This window comes from Martes martes (genome assembly GCF_963455335.1).
Source record: "Martes martes genome assembly, chromosome: 7".
In the NCBI taxonomy this organism is placed as follows: domain Eukaryota; kingdom Metazoa; phylum Chordata; class Mammalia; order Carnivora; family Mustelidae; genus Martes; species Martes martes.
The window spans coordinates 53,118,161-53,137,512 of NC_137894.1; the positions used below are offsets into that span (position 1 = coordinate 53,118,161).

Sequence of the window (19,352 nt, forward strand, 5' to 3'; positions counted from 1 at the left end):
AATATTAGATGGAATTTTGTGTAGCTGTATAAAATCTAAAAATGTCAATTTTATAATTTTTGTACTTAATTTTTTAAGTAATGCAAGATTTTTTTTTTTTTCCTTTTCCTGTCTTTTCACAGAATCCTTTTAGGGGTATTTCTGGACAATAAATCCTTTTTAAATGTTCTTAAAAATTATGAAAAGATTCAAACTTATACAAAACTGTGAAAAAATAATGCATGAACTTCCATAAACCTGTTACCCAGTTTTGATAATTATCAAGACTCTTGCCACATTTGTTTCATTCAACTTTTTTTTCTTAGCTGAGATATTTAGAGTAATTCTCATTCCACCCCTGCATATGTTAGCATGTGTGGATGCCTTCTCCCATGACCATGGTGCCATGATCACACCTAATGATAATTATAATGAACAGTAGTTAATTTGGGGGTTGTTAATTATTCTTTGGGGTCCTATGTTATCCAGCCTGTTTCAGACTTCTCATCCTTCAGAAATAGTCTCTTGACCTAGGTTTTTTTTGAATTAGAATCTAGGCAAAGTCCGTGTATTATTTAGTTATTAGGCATTAAAATTTCAAACACTAACTTAGATGATCACAGGTGATAAAGTAAAATTCAGTTTAGAGTAGTCGTCTACACACACTTATTATATGAATATCTACATAAGAGAACATATCTCTAGAATATTTTCTTGAACTTTTCCCCACTTAACATTATGCATGATAATAACTGAAAAAGAATGTAAGTTTATGTGGTTATGATTGGCTAGGTTCATTGCCCTGTGCAGGTTTTTCATGACTCGTCCTGGACTTTGTAGTTCAAAATTTTGTCCCCAGGCTATTGGGGCTACATTTTGGGCTGGGCACATTCAAATACATTCCAGGGTCCGTTCTACTTTATTGCTGAAAAAGACGCTCTTGCTTATTTATCTTTTCAAAAACAATAGAGCATTATTAAAATAAATACTCCAAGTTTCAAAGCATTGATGACTAAGCCATGCTTCGACATGTGACTGTGACTTAGAGTTCTGTGAAGATCGAAGGAAAGAGAAGTAAAAACCAAATGGGGCCAGGGACTGCAATATTATATAATTACATGCAATTATAGAAATCATTTTATAATTTTTCCATTAATACCAGGTTTTTCCTTTCCTGTGAATTTTTATTTTCCTATAAGACCGGAACTCTCAGTTCCTTCCTGAAAAAGCAGAGCATTTGGCTATCTACTTGACTTTTCCAGGAATGTAGTAATAGAAGGGACTGGAATAACTGCTGCGCTGTCCCCCACTGAAACGGATTGTCATTCAGATTCTTGTTTCTCTCTGATCCTACCCCTTCTTTTTCCCTCTCCATCTTTTAAGTTGTCTAGATGAATGCCAATGGGGAAGGTGGAGTATGGGGAACCATTGAAAAGGTGTAGATGGAAATTATACCTAGGTTCAAGGGCACTGCTGAGAACCCTGCTCCCAGTTCTATGGAGGGCTTTAGAATACTGCTCTCCAAAGGTGTTTGTAGAAGATACACCCTTGGCTCTGTCTCCTACTGTATGTCATGTTATCACATGATTGTTTGGTAGCTTTGTGTAGCACTTTCTTATGTTCTCAAATTATCCCTTTATTTTTACTTTTGTAAAGATTTTATTTATTAGAGAGAGAGAGAGCGCGCGCGCACTGAGCGGGGTGAGGGGCAGAGGGAGAAGCAGGCTCTCCACCAAGCCGGAGAGCCAGTCGCTGGGTTCGATCCTGGGACTCCGGGATAATGACCTGAGCCTAAGGCAGACGCTTAACTGACAGAGCCACCCAGGCGTCCCTCAGTCATCCCTTTAAATACCTGTCCTTTCTTAAATCTTGCTGAACAAAGTTATATGGGTTTTGTTACCTACAGATGTGCTTTACTCAAAGTTTGGTAAAGAGTTCCTGACTATGACCATTACATACAGGTACACTGAATGGAAAAAGGCTTCTTTTTTCCTTTGTTAGTTATCTCTGTGATTTTTTCCCCTTGATATTTTGTAATGCAACGTCAACATTGGGTGGGCATTTTGCAAATGTGCAATTTCTATTATAGAACATCATATAGTTGGTGACAGAGTGATTATAGAAGGAACTAGACTAATAGGTTATAAGTGTATTTTGGGTATAAGCCCTGACTTTATTTCCAATTATTATCTCCCAGCACTAACTATAAACTGAATTAACAGAAAAACATTGACTCAAGCAGTGACCCTGTAGAGTGCCAAACCAGAAAGATAGGTGCACTTCAGCCATTGTGTGAATTATTTTTCTCCCAAAGCGTGGAGTCGTCCCTGTGAATAATATCTAATTGATCAAATAGCCGGGTGGGCAGATGGCTTGCCCCTCCACCCCCCGGCCTCTGCCATATGAGGGAAAGGAGTGAGTGTCTCAGGGAAATGGACTTTTTTTTCTCTGATGCGTATAATAAAGCAGTTTGCCTTTGTTGAGATGTCTCAACTCTCATCTCCCATTTTTACAACTGCCTTTATTTTTATATTTGATCTGAACTCCCATTTCCATTATAAGTTGACCAAACAACTTAGAAGTTTCGTAGGCCTCATAGATTTTTAAAGGACTTTATGTATAATAAGATGAATGATTACCGCCCCCCCCAAAGTTCATCCTTGCACGAATGTTTGGTCCACACCTAGAAGTATGCTCACAGTTGTTTTTGAGGGTTTGCAAAAATTATAACAGCTTTTATAAAGAAAAATAGAAAACAGTCCTCTATTTATGTTCTCCAGGTCTTAAGTGAGTAGGATTTGTGGTTAAAGATTTCTTCTGTAGGAACTACCTATCTCTAGGGCAGATTAAATATTCATAACCTCAACTGAGTGTGATGATTTTCAGTTAATAAGACAAGAAAAAAAGTTGCACTTGAAGAAAGTATTGTAGAATCATGCAAGCTCTTTCTAAAATCTATTTTCTTGTTGCCTTTGTTAACGACCTCAAATCTTTGTTGGCTTTACTTGGGTCATTCTAGATCATTTTTTAGCCTTTTAATTGGGATATCTAACAAATACATCCTGATTCCTTACTAGGTATGTGGCATTACTAGGTTCTTGGAATGTACGGTTCATCTACTTTCACAGCTTTGATGAGACTATTCTGTTTTATAAAGGAGGGAACAGATGTGGAGAGCTTAAGTAACTTAGGCTTACTTAATTAGTAAAGCATTAACCTGTGATAGGAATCCAGGGAATGTGGTTCCAGAGCCCAGAATCCAGAGAGAGTCCTTACTGAGAAAAAAGGTGTTGGAGATTTTCCCTTCCAGTGTGAGACTCCCAGGAGAAGTTTGAGCGAGTGGTACCTCTCTGGCATCACCAACATTCTACCGAAATGAGATCTGCAGTTTCAGAGATAGCAGATGACGAGGACGACCCTCTGAGTTGCCTGTCTTTGAGGAAAAGATACTGCATATAGAATAGAATGAATGCTTCCTTCTTCTCTTTCATGCAAAGAGTTTATAAAGGGGTGATTTTTTTCTCTCCAAAATTGTTCCAATTTATTCTCTCATAGTCTGTCAAACAGCAAATATGCTTTAGAATACTAGTCATTTATATTTAACTAAAACCGAAAACTTCGTGGGATACTGAGGAGATACAAACCAGGTTTACTGGTAGTCTAGGATAAAATGGATGATTAGGAAACCATTGCTTTCTTCAGATGTATCTCCTCCAGACAAACCGATGGCATTTTTATCTTATTCGGACTTTTAAAAATGTCTCCTTTTTAAACTTCTTTAGCTTTTTACTCTATCACAGGCCGTACACCCTTTTCTCACTCAGCTCAGGACTTACCCTGTGTCTTGGAGTTTGGCCCTTTTCGCTCTGCCCTCCAGTTTGACTTCTCCTGGTGAACAGTAGACAACCACTAGAGGTCTCCAGACCTCACTTTAGAAAGCTCTGACTTCACAGTTACACCCCAGTAAGTGGAATAAATACGTTCCGGGAAGATGAGTTACTGATAGTTCCCCTTAAATATTTATGAAGTGCTTCTTGTGCCTCGGGTCCTAGACTATGCTATGGCCTGAGGGTAGATTAAAAAAGATGGTAAAGTCCCTGTAGTCTAGTGGGGACACTGAAGTGTGACCGCGTGGCCACAAGACTACACATTAGGCATGGCCACATTCTGTACTTTTAGATCCCTCTTACCAGGGCCCTTGAGATTTCCAGGTCTATCAGAGTGCTGCTAGTGCTCTTGAACTTTCTGTCACTGTTCATTTCTGCGGAGATCATGCCTGCTTTCTTGATGGGGTCTGATGCTGTGTCTTCATCAGTCTGGCAAGGAGCCATTCCCTGGGCCAGCAGGACTAGTTGCGTGGGCTCTAGTTTTTGTTTTGATGCCCTTCTCAGCAGCTCTAGGCATCTGGTCTTTAGGGAACAACTTCATATAGGAGCCAGCTTCTCCCAATCTCAGGGAACAAAGCAAGCCCCATAACTTAGGGCCTTCCATATCTGTTTTCCTTTATACCAGAGACATTTTCTAGGAAGGGTCTGTGTCCCATTTATGTCCCTTGTATATCAGGGGAGTTAAAATAGAGGAGTGTCTCATGGTAACATGCTTCTAGACCTACTGTTCATGATCTATGGAAAGCTCCTAGCACAGCGCCTGGAACACTGAGGGCCAGTGCTTAACAAATGTCAGCAGTTGTCATTATTGTTATGGAACTTAATTTTAGTGCTGGAAGGGACTTCAGAGATAATGTAGTCCAACCACCTATTTTACACAAGTTTTAGTGCTATTTTTCTTTTTCATGCAAAATTGCCCGTATTGAACTCGAGTTGGAAGAGGTGAGTCTGGTCTCCGAATGGAGGTAAAACTGCTGCCTGGTTACCCCCAGCCCAACTCCGGCCATCGCTGCTGCTGTGGGGGGAAGGAGGGCCACGATCCAAAGGAACCAGAGGAGTTGAGATAACTGTTTATTGGTGGTTTGGGCTTTGAAGCTACAGATGATAGTTTAAGAGAACATTTTGAAAAATAGGGTACACTTACAGATTGTGTGGTGATGAGGGACCCCCAAACAAAACGTTCCAGGGGTTTTGGTTTTGTGACTTAACTCTTGTGTTGAAGAGGTGGATGCAGCAATGTGTGCCCGACCACACAAGGTTGATGGGCGTGTAGTGGAACCAGAGAGAGCTGTTTCTAGAGAGGCTTCTGTAAAGCCTGGTGCCCATCTAACAGTGAAGAAAGTTTTTGTTGGTGGTATTAAAGAAGATACAGAAGAATATAATTTGAGAGACTACTTTGAAAAGTATGGCAAGATTAAAACCATAGAAGTTATGGAAGACAGGCAGAGTGGAAAAAAAGAGAGGATTTGCCTTTTTAACTTTTGATGACCATGATACAGTTGATAAAGTTGTTGTTCAGAAATACCACACTATTAATGGGCATAATTGTGAAGTGAAAAAGGCCCTTTCTAAACAAGAAATGCAGTCTGCTGGATCACAAAGATGTCGTGGAGGTGGGTCTGGCAACTTCATGGGTCATGGAGGAAACTTTGGAGGTGGTGGTAACTTTGGCCATGGTGAAAGCTATGGTGGTGGAGGTGGTGGCAGCAGAGGTAGTTACGGGGGAGGTGATGGTGGATATAATGGACTTGGAGGTAATGGTGGCAACTATGGTGGTGGTCCTGGTTGCGGTAGTAGAGGAGGCTATGGTGGTGGTGGACCAGGATATGGAAACCAAGGAGGTGGATATGGAGGTGGTGGTGGAGGATATGATGGTCACAATGAAGGAGGAAATTTTGGAAGTAACTATGGTGGTGGTGGGAACTATAATGATTTTGGAAATTATAGAGGATAACAGCAATCAAATTATGGACCCATAAAGGGAGACAGTTTTGGTGGAAGAAGCTCGGGCAGTCCCTATGGTGGTGGTTATGGATCTGGTGGTGGAAGTGGTGGATATGGTAGCAGCAGGTTCTAAAAAATTTTCAGAAGAAAAGGGCTACAATTCTTAGCAGGAGAGAGAGCGAGGAGTTGTCAGGAAAGCTGCAGGTTACTTTGAGACCATTGTCCCAAATGCATTAGAGGAACTGTAAAAATCTGCCACAGAAGGAACGATGATCCATAGTCAGAAAAGTTACTGCAGCTTAAACAGGAAAGCCTCTTGTTCAGGACTGTCATAGCCACAGTTTGCAAAAAGTGCAGCTGTTGATTAATGCAATGTAGTGTCAATTAGATGTACATTCCTCAGGTCTTTTATCCGTTGTAGCTTTGTCTTTTTCTTTTTCTTTTCATTACATCAGGTATATTGCCCTGTAAGATGTGGTAGTGGTAACAGGAATAAAAAATAAAGGAATTTTTAACTTTTCAAAACAAAAACAAAAACAAAAACTGTATAACTGTTTGGGGTGGTCCCCTCTTTCTCTCTCTTGTTTTAATTAACATATAATGTATTATTTGCCCCAGGGGTACAGGTCTGTGAATCATCAGGCTTACACATTTCACAGCACTCACCATAGCACATACCCTCCCCAGTGTCCATAACCCAGCCACCCTATCCCCCCACCCCCCAGCAACCCTCAGTTTGTTTCGTGAGATTAAGAGTCTCTTATGGTTTGTCATTGGGACCTCTTCAAGATCAAAATCTTTTGCACAGGATAAAGGTAAGGAAACAGTCAATAAAACCAAAGGAAAGAGTCAACTGTTGCAAAGGAAACAGTCAACAAAACCAAAAGACAACTCACAGAATGGGAGAAGATATTCGCAAATGACATATCAGATAAAGGGCTAGTAATCAAAATCTAGAAAGAACTTAGCAAACTCAACACCCAAAGAACAAATAATCCAATCAAGAAATGGGGTGGTTCTCTCTTTAGTGCTCTTTGTTCCCTGTTACGGAGACCCAAATTTTGATTCAGTCATTATCAGCTTCATGGTTAAGCTATTTCATAAGAATTTTCATGTGGGTGGTTTGAACTAAATAGCAATTGTGACTTTTAAAAAAAGTTAAGGGTGAAATTGGAGAAGAACTAAGTAAAATAAAAGCAATTTGTTAGCCTTTTATGTGTAAGGAAAGTTCCAGAGGGAATTCTGAACATTTGAGATTAGTGATGGCAGATCTGGATGGCAGATCTATTTTCTAAAAGTGTGGAATACTTGGATACTTAGGTGAACAACTACTGAAGAAAAGGTAGCATGGTTTTAGAAATAAATAACTATATGTGTGACTAGAAACAAGTGGAGGTTGCATTTTATTTTATTTTATTTTTTAGAAGATTTTATTTATTTATCTGACAGATCACAAGTAGGCATAGAGACAGGCAGAGAGAGAGAGAGAGAGAGAGAGGGGCAAGCAGGCTCCCCGCTGAGCAGAGAGCCCGATGTGGGGCTCGATCCCAAGACCCCGAGATCATGACCTGAGCTGAAGGCAGAGACCTAACCCACTGAGCCACCCAGGCGTCCCTGGAGGTTGTATTTTAGATTTTAAAATATATTTTGACAAGGTTTATTCCTGAAATTCTAGTTTAAAAGCCTTAATAAATAGCTAAATATGTAAATAATCTTGGGGACATTTATGTGAGAAGGTCTTTTGTTTGAGCCAGCAAGATAATGATGGGAATAGACGGCAGTTCTTAGAATGGAGGAACCTTGGGCATACTCCAGGAGTTGAGACCGTTTTCATTTAATGTTTTTGTAAATTATTTGAAGGACAGAGGTGTAAAAGAAGGGCCCCAGGATTGGGTAGTAATATATGAAGCTTCTTGGGATAAATTCTAGGGTAGAGCACTATGAGTAAGAAATGGTAGATGCATTCTTGTGGGGACATGAATCAGTGTCAGTAATCTCAATCAGAACTATGATGACATGCAGAAAGATAAGGAAAAACTTAAAGGTTTTAAAAAGCAGGAGCATGCCACGATTTGCTGTATTTTTAGAAGATCTGTCTTGAGTCCTGTGTCGCCTGGTAAGAAATGAAGAAATTCATAGAGCAGTAAGGAGATTATTGTAATGGGCAAAATGTGATGGTTCCTATCTTAGCCTGTAATACCATAGACTGTATGGCTTAATCAGTGGCCTTTGTTCCTCCTAGTCCTGGAGGCTGGGAAGTCTGAGATCGGGGTGCCAGCATGACCAGGGTCTGGTGAGGACTGTCTTCCTGGCTTGCAGACAGCTGCCTTCTTTTTGTGTCCTCACATAGCAGAGAGGATGCTCACGTGTCTTCTGGGGGCTCCACTGCTCTGACCTCATCTGAACCTAATTACCACCAGGCCTTACCTTCCAATGTCATCACACTGGGGGTTAGAGATTCAACGTAAGAATTTTGGCGGCCCACATTCAGTCCCTAACCTTAGACTAAGGTACTAACAGTAGAAAAGGAGAGTAGTGGACAGAGGAGAGGAGTATTTTGGAGGTATAAAAGGTAGAACTTGCCGATGAATTGGGTATCTGGGTATAACGGAAAGTGAAGGGTTGAAATGACTCTCAAAAGTCTGGTTTGGGTAGGAGATTGTACTAGTCTGGTTGAGTAAGTGGATTGAGATGCCATTTGCTGAAATTGGGGAAGCTGGTTAAGGAGCAGCTTTGGGAAGGGGAAGTTTGAGAGCGAGGGTGTTGAAGGTGGTAAGCTGTAGATCTGGTAATTCTTACCCTCTCAAAAACTTGAGAGAATAGTCTTTATATATGAGACTCAATATACTCTTAAGTGTTATCTTTGTTAAAAGATCTTTTTCTGTGTTTCACATGATGGTTTTTAACCTCACTTTGTTGTTTATTTATTTATTTATTTTGTCTCTGCTACTTACGTGCAACACATATTCGTTATAAATTCTCGGGATGCTTAGGTGTCTCAGTAGGTTGGGCGCCTGCCTTTGTCTTGGGTCATGATCCCAGAGTCCTGGGATCGAGTCCCACATTGGGCTCCTTGGTTAGTGGGGAGCCTGTTTCTCCCTCTGCCTCTGCCTGCTGCTTCCCTGCTTGTGCTCTCTCTCTCTGACAAATAAACAAATAAATAAAATCTTAAAAATAAATACTCTCCTTGCAGATATTCTAGGGAGGTAGGAGAGAAACTGATACATTGATCTCCCTGTTTGTGGTATGGTTGGAAAAAGCCTCTCTAGGAATGAATATCGTGTACTCCTCCACCTCTTCCCCAAACCTGGTTGAGCATTATTTTCTTAAAAGCTTCCATGAATGGGTTTTGACGTGTTCAAATTTCTTTAAAGCTTTAAAAAATATATTATGCTGGTTCAGAGGCAGGAGGGGCTCTTGGATGGTCCTGCCCCTCATCCCCTAGATGCTGAGCATCGAAGATGATGGTATTTACCCAATGATGCAGATCTTGTGACTGGTTAGCAGGAAGTGTGCTGAACAGTAGAGCCCCTGGAATCTGAATCCCAGCCTCTGTTTCTTTCCATGACGCATGCCATTGAATTCTCAGTTTCTCTCCTAGGAGAAATTCTTACGAATAATAAGAAAAATGAAATATGTTTTACAAGAAATATGTTTGCTAAAGTTAAAAATAATTATATCATTCCTGCAGAGAGATTTCCTCTCTATAATTTGATAGGGTTGACTGTTTGGTCTTCAGCTGAACAATTTAACACCTAAAATATCCACATTGTTCTAGGCACTGGGTGTATAAAGATAACTAAGGATAAACTCTGTTCCCAAGCAGCTGACATGGAGTGAGGGAGACAAGCATATAAATGAACAGTGTTGCCCTTAGTGTGATAGGTATTGAAACTGTTATAGAAGAAGAGGTAAAATGGGGCTTCCATGTGGGAGGAAGTCACTAATTTCACTGGGAGAGATCAGGATGGCTTTCTTAGAGGAGATATGTTAAGCTGAGCTGGGGGTAGACATTGGCTAGGTGCTCTTTGACCTCCATCCTCCCCCTGAGCGAATCTTACAAAGCTCCTTTTATTTTTCTTGTTTATCCCGAAACATTAACCAGAAGCTTGTTGTGTGCTAAGTGAAGAACATAGTTTGAGATAATATGTAAAACATTAAAAATATTTCTAATGGAAGTGGTAAGAAAATCTGCCATGCACACACAGCCTCTCTCTTCCTCTTTTTAACCCAAGTATTCTAGTTGCCATAACAACCTGATTATGGTTGTGCATTTGCTATAGTGGAGGTTGTGTCAACGGTTCCATTATGAGCTGCTGTTTTCAGGACTTGAAAACTCAACGTCATATTCACTATCGTGACATACAAAATTCCGTCTACTGATTGATTTTGCTTACCCTTGTCATTGAATAAGTCACTCTCCTCGCTGGTCATGTTGAAAAAGTCCATGTATTTGTTCTGCCCATGGGATTCTGCTTTTGTCTGGGAATATTTTATTGCTAAAGGAAACCTCCCTATCTGACCAAGTTCTCTCATCCTATAATTAGGAAATTGAGGCTCTGAAGGGTTAAAAGACTTCCCTAAGGACACCTAATTCAACAGGAATTTAGCAGTTGGTACTCTCTAGCTCTGATGGAGCTGGAGTTCAGCAACATCTTGTTCTGAGTGATCTCCCTGAGCTTTGGTTAAAGTTCACAACTCCTGCTAATCTGTGTCTCTGTGGATTCGACGTGTGTCCTGTCTTGTCTAGTAGCACCCTTTGTCACATGCTGAGTTGTAGAAACTGGTGTGTATGTCTGTCCAGGCTCCACTAAACTGAGAGGCTCAGGGTCAGACACTGCCCTAGCATTTGCTGAGAAGGACCGGCCCCACTTCTTCTTCTTGCTCTGATGCCACTTTACCTGGCTTCTGAGCTCTTTGTTGTCTACTCCTATTTCTTCCACCTAATGACTGGTTACTGACTATTGTACTCTGACTCTAGCACTCAATTTCACGGGAAAGCCTAAGAGGAGGCGATGAGGAAAGGGGAAGTGGTGACAGGGAGTGAGGGGAGGATGGTCTAGGCAGAGGGAGAAACACAGGGAGACTCTGGGAACTCAGGAGAGCCTGGTGCTTTGAGGATTGTCAGCTTTGACTTAAATTCAGGGAGAAGTGAGAGAGAGGTCAGAGCTATCCAGGGTGCTGAAGATAGGCATGTACTGAACTTCCTGCTAAGGAATTTGAACTTCATCTGGTAGGTAATAAGGACCTATTAAAAGGTGGTAAGTGGGGAGTGATATGAAGAGATTACCTAAAAATGTAGAGGCTTACGAATTTCATGTGAAAAAAAAAAAACAGAGGCATATGTAGATATACATTCTCCGAAGTAGGAAAAAGGTAAGCACAGAGAAGGGAGCAATTATTTCTGCCTGGATGTGATGACAGGGAACTTCCACAAAAGAGGTGATATTGCAGCTGGATTTTAGTGGGTGGCTAGGATTACGCTGGGAGGGGAAGTGGGAGAACTGGCATCTGAGAGGTGAGAAGCAGCTTGAACAAAGGCCTGGGGGCAAGAACACACTTGGCGTGTTTGCGGTATCCTGACTGCCCCTGCCGATGTTGGGGCAGTGTAAGGTCCAAGGGGCTTGAGACCAGATTGGACATGTTGGGCTGAGAGGAGGTTGCCAAAGGTTTTTGATGCCCTGCTAGGGAGTGTAGACTTTATGCTTGAGACAGATATAAGGGAGCTGTGGTCTTTTAAAAAGCAGCAGGAAGGGGTGCCTGAGTGGCCCAGCTGTTCTGTGTCTGCCTTCGGCTCTGGTCATGATCCCAGGGTCCTGGAATGGAGCCCTGCATTGGGCTCCCTGCTCAGCAGGAGGCCTGCTTCTCCCTCTCCCACTCCCCCTGCTCGTGTTCCCTCTCTCGCTGTCTCTCTGTCTGTGTCAAATAAATCTTTAAAAAAAGAGGCAGCAAGAAGACATGGAGCTGATAGAAATAGAGTTGGACAAGGAGGGGATTGAACTGCATGGAGCAAAAGAGGGGAAGGAGTGGAAGAGGGAGTTTCCCATTCAAGCTCCTCACTGGATTATTTTGCCATTTATCAAGGTTGGGAAATCAGGAGGAGGAGACTCCTTAGGGTTAAGGGTAATATTTATTATTAATCTATTTTATTTTGGGGTAGTTAAAGATAATATTGGATTATATATGAACTGAAAAAAAATGGAGGTATAATTGACTTCCAAAATGCTTAGCTCCTGAGCCAACATGTTGATGAGCTTTGACAGGTGTATGTACCTTTGTGGCCCCCACCACAAACAAACAGAACAGTGGAGCACGGGTCAGGAACAGCAGGCTGGCTCAGGACACATAGGAAGTTGTTCCCGCCCCCAGAATTTCGGGTTCAGTGGGTCTGGGGCTGGAACTTGCAAATTGACGTTCGTAACAGTGCCCAGATGCTGCTGGTTCAGGGCAACACCTGGAAGAGAGTGGCTGTAAAACATTCCTGTGGCTCCAGAAAGGCCTTTTCTCATCTTTCCCCCCTTCCCCAGGGAACCATGGTTTGATTTCTGTCATCATGATTAGTTTGCCTGTTCTTAAAAGGCCTACAAATGGGATTATGCGGTATGTATTCTCTTATGTCTGACTTTCCCCACACAGTGTAATGATTTTAGATTTACCCATGTTGTTGCAGGTAGCTTATTCCTTTTTACTGCTGACGAGTTTGTTTTGTTTTGTTTTTTATCATACGAATATAGCACAATTTGTTCCTCAGGTCTCTGGTCCAGAGATACTAGTTCAGTTCTTATTTGGGGCTATTATGAATAAAACCTCTATGGACACTTAAGTACAAGTCTTTTTGTGGCCATGTGTTTTCATTTCTCTTGGGTAAATACCTAGGAATAGAAATGCTGGGTCATAGGGTAGATGTGTGTTCAGTTTCTAAGAAACTGCCAAGTCTTTTCCGTACTGGTTGTAATGTAACTGGGTGAATTGTGATTAAATGTTCATCGACTCTCGTGAGGTTGCTCGCCATTGACTAGACTGAAGGACTTGTGTTGAAGAAAGGGCTTGGGTGAACAGGGAAGTCTTGGGACATACACAGAGTTAATCGACAGTGATGCAACTCTTTTCGAAGTTCTAAGTGAACTTTAATCTATGCTTGGTTTTTAACAATGTGGGTTAGTATTCATTCAAAGAACATTCATTAAGCACTTATTGTTGGCTAGTCACAGAAGTCCAATACTGGCCCCGAGGAGCTTACAGAGAAAGTAAATTTTGGTCCTTTCAGAAGATGTAAAGCAAAGCCTTAAGTCTCAACCACTCTAACTCTAGTTTATCTGTTGTCATACTACAAATCCTAAGCATCATGACATAAGCAGAAAGCTCTAAAGCATTTCAGATCATTGGGAGAAAGATAGATTTGCTCATCAGTGATGTTAGCACAAGTGGAGTCACTATCTGGGAAAAAAGTGGGATTCAAACCTCATACTGTGTAACAGAATAGAGTCTAAATGAGTCAAATTTTAGTGTAAAATTAAAAAACCCATAAAAGTATTAGGACACATCACTCCAGATTGTTTTCTAACATCAGAAGGGGGAAGATCTTTCTAAATATTTCACAAAACCCAGGAACCATAAAAGAAAAGACTGTTAAACTTGATTACATAAAAATTAAGAATTTTTACCTGGCAGACACTGTAACCAAAGACAAAAGACAAATGACTGTGCACATGGAGTGGGGGTTGGTGGAGAGGACTAGAACTCCTATTATAGAGAACTAATTGCCAGTATGTATAATGAGTTTTAACAACCTTATTGAAAATGGGCCAAGGCTAGGAGCAGACTGTTCACAGAAAACGAAATGCAAATGGCTCCTAAGCTTGTGAGAAGATGCTCAACCCACTCATGATAAGAAAATGCAAATGAAACCGAAAGGCGTTATTTTCAGCTATCAGCCTGACAGATCAGAAAGTTCGGTGAGATAACCGTGTTGGCAAAGGGAGACTTCGTGGCATCGGAGAAGGGTTTTTGAGTGGACGGGATAGCAGGAGCTGGAAAGGGAGCCTGAAAAGGTTGGCGAGTTCGAAGAGGGCAGGGAAAAAGCAGGGGCCAGCAAGTCTGTAGAGGATAGTGAGGGGCGATAGCAGCAAACCAGTGTCTGGGAACTAGACACATTGACGCAATAAGTGGAAATGCGCATTACTGTGGAGGCAAGCAGCCCCCCGAGGTATCCGTCCCCTAGAATGCCACTTTATAACAATTGACCAGGGTCCCCACAAAAAGTTGCATTGTGAAAATAGCATTTTATTTTTTAAATTTTATTTATTTTTTTAAAAGATTTTATTTATTTATTTGACAGACAGAGATCACAAGTAGGCAGAGAGGCAGGCAGAGAGAGAGAGGAGGAAGCAGGCTCCCTGGTGAGCAGAGAGCCCGATGCGAGGCTGGATCCCAGGCTCGATCCCAGGACCCTGGGATCATGACCTGAGCTGAAGGCAGAGGCTTTAACCCACTGAGCCACCCAGGTACCCCGAAAGTAGCATTTTAAATTAAATGTGGCATACTCAATAAATGATAATTTCAAGATAGGTTATTCTTCAGTTATCTCAAATTTAATTTTAATTTTAATTTCTTAAAGATTTTGTTAGAGCACAAGCATGAGTCGGGGGAGCGGCAGAGGGAGAGGGAGAAGCAGATCCCCTGCTGAGTGGGGAGCCCGACAGGGGGCTTGAGCCCACCACCCCAAGATCATCAGAGCAGAAGGCAGAAGCTTAACCAACTGAGCCACCCAGGCACCCCTCAAATTTAATTTTTAGAGAATACTTTGTATTTGAAGATGCTGAGTAAATGAAGTACATCTCTTACTATTTTAGTTGCCATTCTTTGATTCTCTTGTGAGTTCTGTTACGTCCTTGAACTTTACATCTTCCTTGAGCGTTTAGGACGGTAGTGGCCGGTGACCCCTCTGTCTTTCTTTGGATGCCAAGGAGTAACTAACATAGTCCCTGTTTGGGAGACATGAACTACTAGTGCTTGACTTTGAAAAAGCAGGTAATGTGTGTAATTGAATAGAATGGTGCTTTTATTTTAAATTTCTATTCTCTTCCCTCCCCTCATATTTCTTATCCTTCTTTTATCACTCCTGCTCACTTGACTCTCAGAAAACTAGAATTCATGATGCTCTTTAAAATGATGTTGCTATCACTTCTCATGACGACTTTAGCATTGGAGGCAGAAGGTTAGCTCAGATAGCTATTGGAGATACCTTCCGGTCTGGGGTGTTATCATTCTCTGCAGCACTCCACGGTTTTAAGCATCATACATTGTGGATTATGCCTTCGGATTTGATAAGTATTAGGGGCAAATAGGGCACCAAATATTTAATGAGATTCTTGTCTGCTTACATTCCTGATAAAGAATGTCATTATATGCTCAAACAAAAAAGTTACCTTCATTTACATTTTCCTTTTCACAATTTGATTGCTATCTAGAATTTAAAAAAAAAACTAATCCTATGCCAAATTCTACTTCAATAGTCCCTTTCAGTCACTAAGGCACACTAACAAAGCAAAAAGGTAAACTAACAGAGTAGTTCTAATGCTGATCAGCATAGATCCTAGAGGATTTTCTGACAGGCGAGACTGAAGGTGCTGTTTAAAAATAAAATTTCCTTCGGGGGCACCTGGGTTGCTCAGTCGGCAGAGCGTGGTTGAGTGTCTGCTTTTGGTTCAGTCTTAGAAACAGTATTAACTCTTCTCAAAAAGAAGAGTCTTAGAGTCCTGGGATCAAGTCCTGCATCAGGCTCTCAGCGGGGGATCTGCTTCTCCTTCTGCCTCTCTCTCGCTCTTTCTCTCTCAAATAAATAAAATCTTTTAAAAAATACTGAAATAAGTATCTTCTCTGGTATCTGAAAATTAAGGATATCATTTTATATTAGATTCTTGGACAGGTAGTCACTGTCCAGTAGAAAATCCAATGACAGAGAAATGCTGTCGCTGATAATTCAGGTGTCCTTCATCTCCATAGTTGAGTGGCTAAGGCTGAAAGTACATGGAGAAGTCTTGCTTACTAATAAGTGGGAATCGATGTGTGTCCTTGAAGTGCTTTGTTTCCTTTTTTTAGCTCCATGTGGACAAGGGTCATGTCAAGCTTGGTGTTCTTTTGTGTGCAGCTTTCTTCCTAAAGTGCCATGTTAGGCACTCAGATGTAGTTATTGGGTGACTGACAGATTTTTGTCTGTGCTCTTTTCATTGTTGGGACAGTGTCATTTCCACATTTAGTTCAACCATCTCAGAAAATTAGATAAGGTTCAATTGTTCTACCAAAACCTAATGCATGTTTAATCTCAATTTTTCCATTTATGCTGTTTTGGAGCCCCCTCCTTTTTTTTTGAGAAGAGTTAATACTGTTTCATCGTTTATGCAATTTCATATCTCTTCAGAGGTTCATTATAATTTTTTTGCCATTGAATGTGTCTGACTCAGAGAACACTGATATTGCAGTGAATGGGACTTAATTTCAAATTTCTCTCTAACCAGCAAGTACTGCAGGGGCTGCCAATTACAGGTAAGCATCTATAGAGAGGAGATGTAGGATACATTTAGGAGTCTTCCTCTAATAGGTCAGAAATAGGTTGCAAGATATATTGTGTCTTCTTCATGCTTTGCCTTTTTCCAACTCCCTGTATTTCCTAAAACCTGGAGCAAACTTTTTTTTAATATTTTATTTATTTACTTATTTGAGAGCGAGAGAACGAGAGAGCAAATAAGCCAGTAAGCCAGCAAGCCAGCACAAGCATGAATGAGGGGAGGGGCAGAAGGGGAGGGGGACAATCCCAAGCTCACTCTTCGTCAAGTGCAGCCCAACGCCAGGCTCCATCTCAGACCCTGAGATCATGACCTGAGCCAAAACCAAGAGTCAGAGGCTTAACCTACTGAGCCACCCAGGTGCCTGAAATTTTTCATTTTTTTGATGTGGAGAACAGCTGACTTATTTTTCACAATGAAGATAATATTGATCTTTCTGCCCCCCCCACCCCCTTCATGAGCCACTACTATCATCTCTGTAACCACCTTGATACAGACTCTTACTTCAAAAGCTGTGTGAGATGGAGAGAATTTGGTTCTAACATACATCTTTTGTTACTATGGACACATAAACCCTGGGTAGTCTATGGATCTTGCAGTTGAAATTGAATGGGTTTTTGAGCTCCAGAGCTGTGCTTACTTGAATGAAGGATAATGAATTATGTGTGGCAGGTATTCAGGAAATTACCATTTGGCATTGATTTTATCCAGCTTTATAGACTGAGTTGAGAGAGATTTTGCTGAAGGATAGAAGCATCCTTCAGTGAAGATTTTTTTTTTTTTTTTTAAAGATGCGTCTTCCTGGCGATTCACAGACCTGTACCCCTGGGGCTAATAATACATTATATGTTAATAAAAATTTAAAAATTAAAAAAAATTTTTAAAAATGCATCTTTTTTTTTTTTAACACTTTGGAGTCTATCAAACTATCCTCCTGCTATCATGATCTTTCCTAAATAATTTCTTCTCATAATGATCTTATATTCATTGAATATGTGATCCTTTGCTAACAGACATGGTCCTAAGACTCAGGAAGTAACCCTCATCTTCATTTCTTTTCTACCTTATTTGCTTGCTTGGTTTTTTCCTGGGGTGACCCTAACTGGGTAGATAGGTAGATAGGTACCTTTTCCCTCTTACCTGGGAGCAGCCAAATAACAAAATTTTCTTTATTCCCATTATGGAGGTTAGAGATGCTTGTCATACAGCATGAAGTGGATTTAGCTTTTAAGGTCACCCTGGCTCCTTTAGCTAAAGGAGCACCTTGTGATTTTTTTATAGCTTTAGGGACTGGTTGAACTGGATGCTGTAAGGGTAACTGTGATAAACTAAGGAAACTATAATTTTTATTATTTGGTCAAATATGTAAACTAAATTTCATTTGTAGGAAATATACACAGAATTAATATCACATGTGTATATATTTGTAATACAGATAATTTATAGTAACTTTTGGTTACTGATTTGTTCATTCTAGAAACATCTGTTGGACAACACTGGGTGTTGGGGTGCTGTACTAAGAGCGAGGGGTGGTTGGTGGAGGTGCAAAGAGGAACAAGACTTAGTTCCTGCCTTTGAGGAGCTTTTGGGCTAAGTGGAGTGGATGGATATGCACTCACGTGACCAACACCTGATAGAGGTAGAAAGTAGTGAGTATTCTGCTCAGGGAAACCTGTCCAGAGAGGTACTCCTAAGAGTCAGTATTTAAAGGATGTGCAGAGAGGTTGTTGGGGGGTGGGAGGGGTGGAGACTAGAAAAGAGTTTGCAGTGGAAGGGGAAGAGGCAAAGGTTTAAAGGAGGAAGTGATCAGCGAGTAGAAGGAAGATTGTGAAGTACCAGTGGTTTTGGCACAGGAGCCACTGGGTGGTGAGGGCGGTTCCAGTGGAGCCAAGAGTGCGGAATCCATGGGCGGGGATTTGAAGAATGAGCAAGGAGAAAATGGAGGGAGTGTAAGGCAGCTTGTTTTAAGAAGTTTGTTGGAGAGGGGTACCAAGGTGGGGCTCTGTTGGTTGAGCATCTGACTCTTGGTTTCAACTCAGGTGGTGACATTGGGATTGTGGGATTGAGCCCTGTGTTGGGCTCTGTGCTCAGCACACCCTCTCCTTCTGCTTCCCGCCCTGCTCTTTCTCTTTCTCTCAAATAAATAAAATCTTAAAAAAAATTTTTTTTTTTGTTGAAGAAGAGGCAGAGTTTGAGGGAGGAGCAAGTCCATGGAAAGGTTGTGCATGGATTGTGGGATGTTAGGATGTTTAAAACTCCTTAAGGAGCGCCTGGGTGGCTCAGGCAGTTAAGCGTCTGCCTTTGGTTCAGGTCATGATCCCAGGACATGGGATCGAGCCCCGCATTGGGCTCTCTGCTCACCGGGAGTCTGCTTCTCCCTCTCCCTCTGCCCCCCTCTCGTGTGTTCTCTCTCTTTCTCTACCTCAAATAAGTTTTATTTTTTAAAAAGATTTTATTTATTAAAGTGGAGGAGACTTGAGCTTGGTGGGTTGAGAAGGAATTATAAAACACAAGATTGAAATGAAAGAAGAAAAGGGTTGTAATAGTATGTAGGTCTGAGTCTGAGTAGAAGTAGTAGAGGATATAGAAGATAAATAATGCTGTGGGTCGCTGTGTTTTGTTTGTATCTCCACTCTTTGTTTTTCTGGAACCCTAGAGAACAATGTTATGCTCACCACAAACTGGAGACTGTGTTTATTCCGGTAGATTGGGCGGGAAATTTGTTTCCTAGAGGTGTAGCCATTTGGGCAAAATGGCGACTGCCTTCAAGGAGACAGGTGTGCTAGAATGGAAGAGGGCAGGCTCCTGAATAGTGAGATGAGAGACCCTTTAAGGGGGAAAGGGGAACTAATGAAGGGATTTGAAGGCTTGCTTAGACTTTATTTAATTTTTGTTTCAGAGAATAATGGCTGTGAAGTATTAAATTGACATGGTCAAAATATTAATTGTTAAATTGTTTTTGGTATGCTGTGGAACA

The 19,352-nt window shown here is 41.2% G+C and overlaps 1 protein-coding gene and 1 pseudogene across 2 annotated transcripts in view; both read left to right on the top strand.

Moving 5' to 3' along the window:
• AVEN (apoptosis and caspase activation inhibitor) overlaps window positions 1-19,352 on the top strand; it is a 170,530-nt gene that overhangs the window by 65,648 nt on the left and 85,530 nt on the right. The window lies entirely within an intron of this gene.
• LOC308346370 (heterogeneous nuclear ribonucleoprotein A3-like) lies at window positions 4,826-5,943 on the top strand (annotated as a pseudogene). The gene has a single exon. The product of its transcript is annotated as a heterogeneous nuclear ribonucleoprotein A3-like (transcript).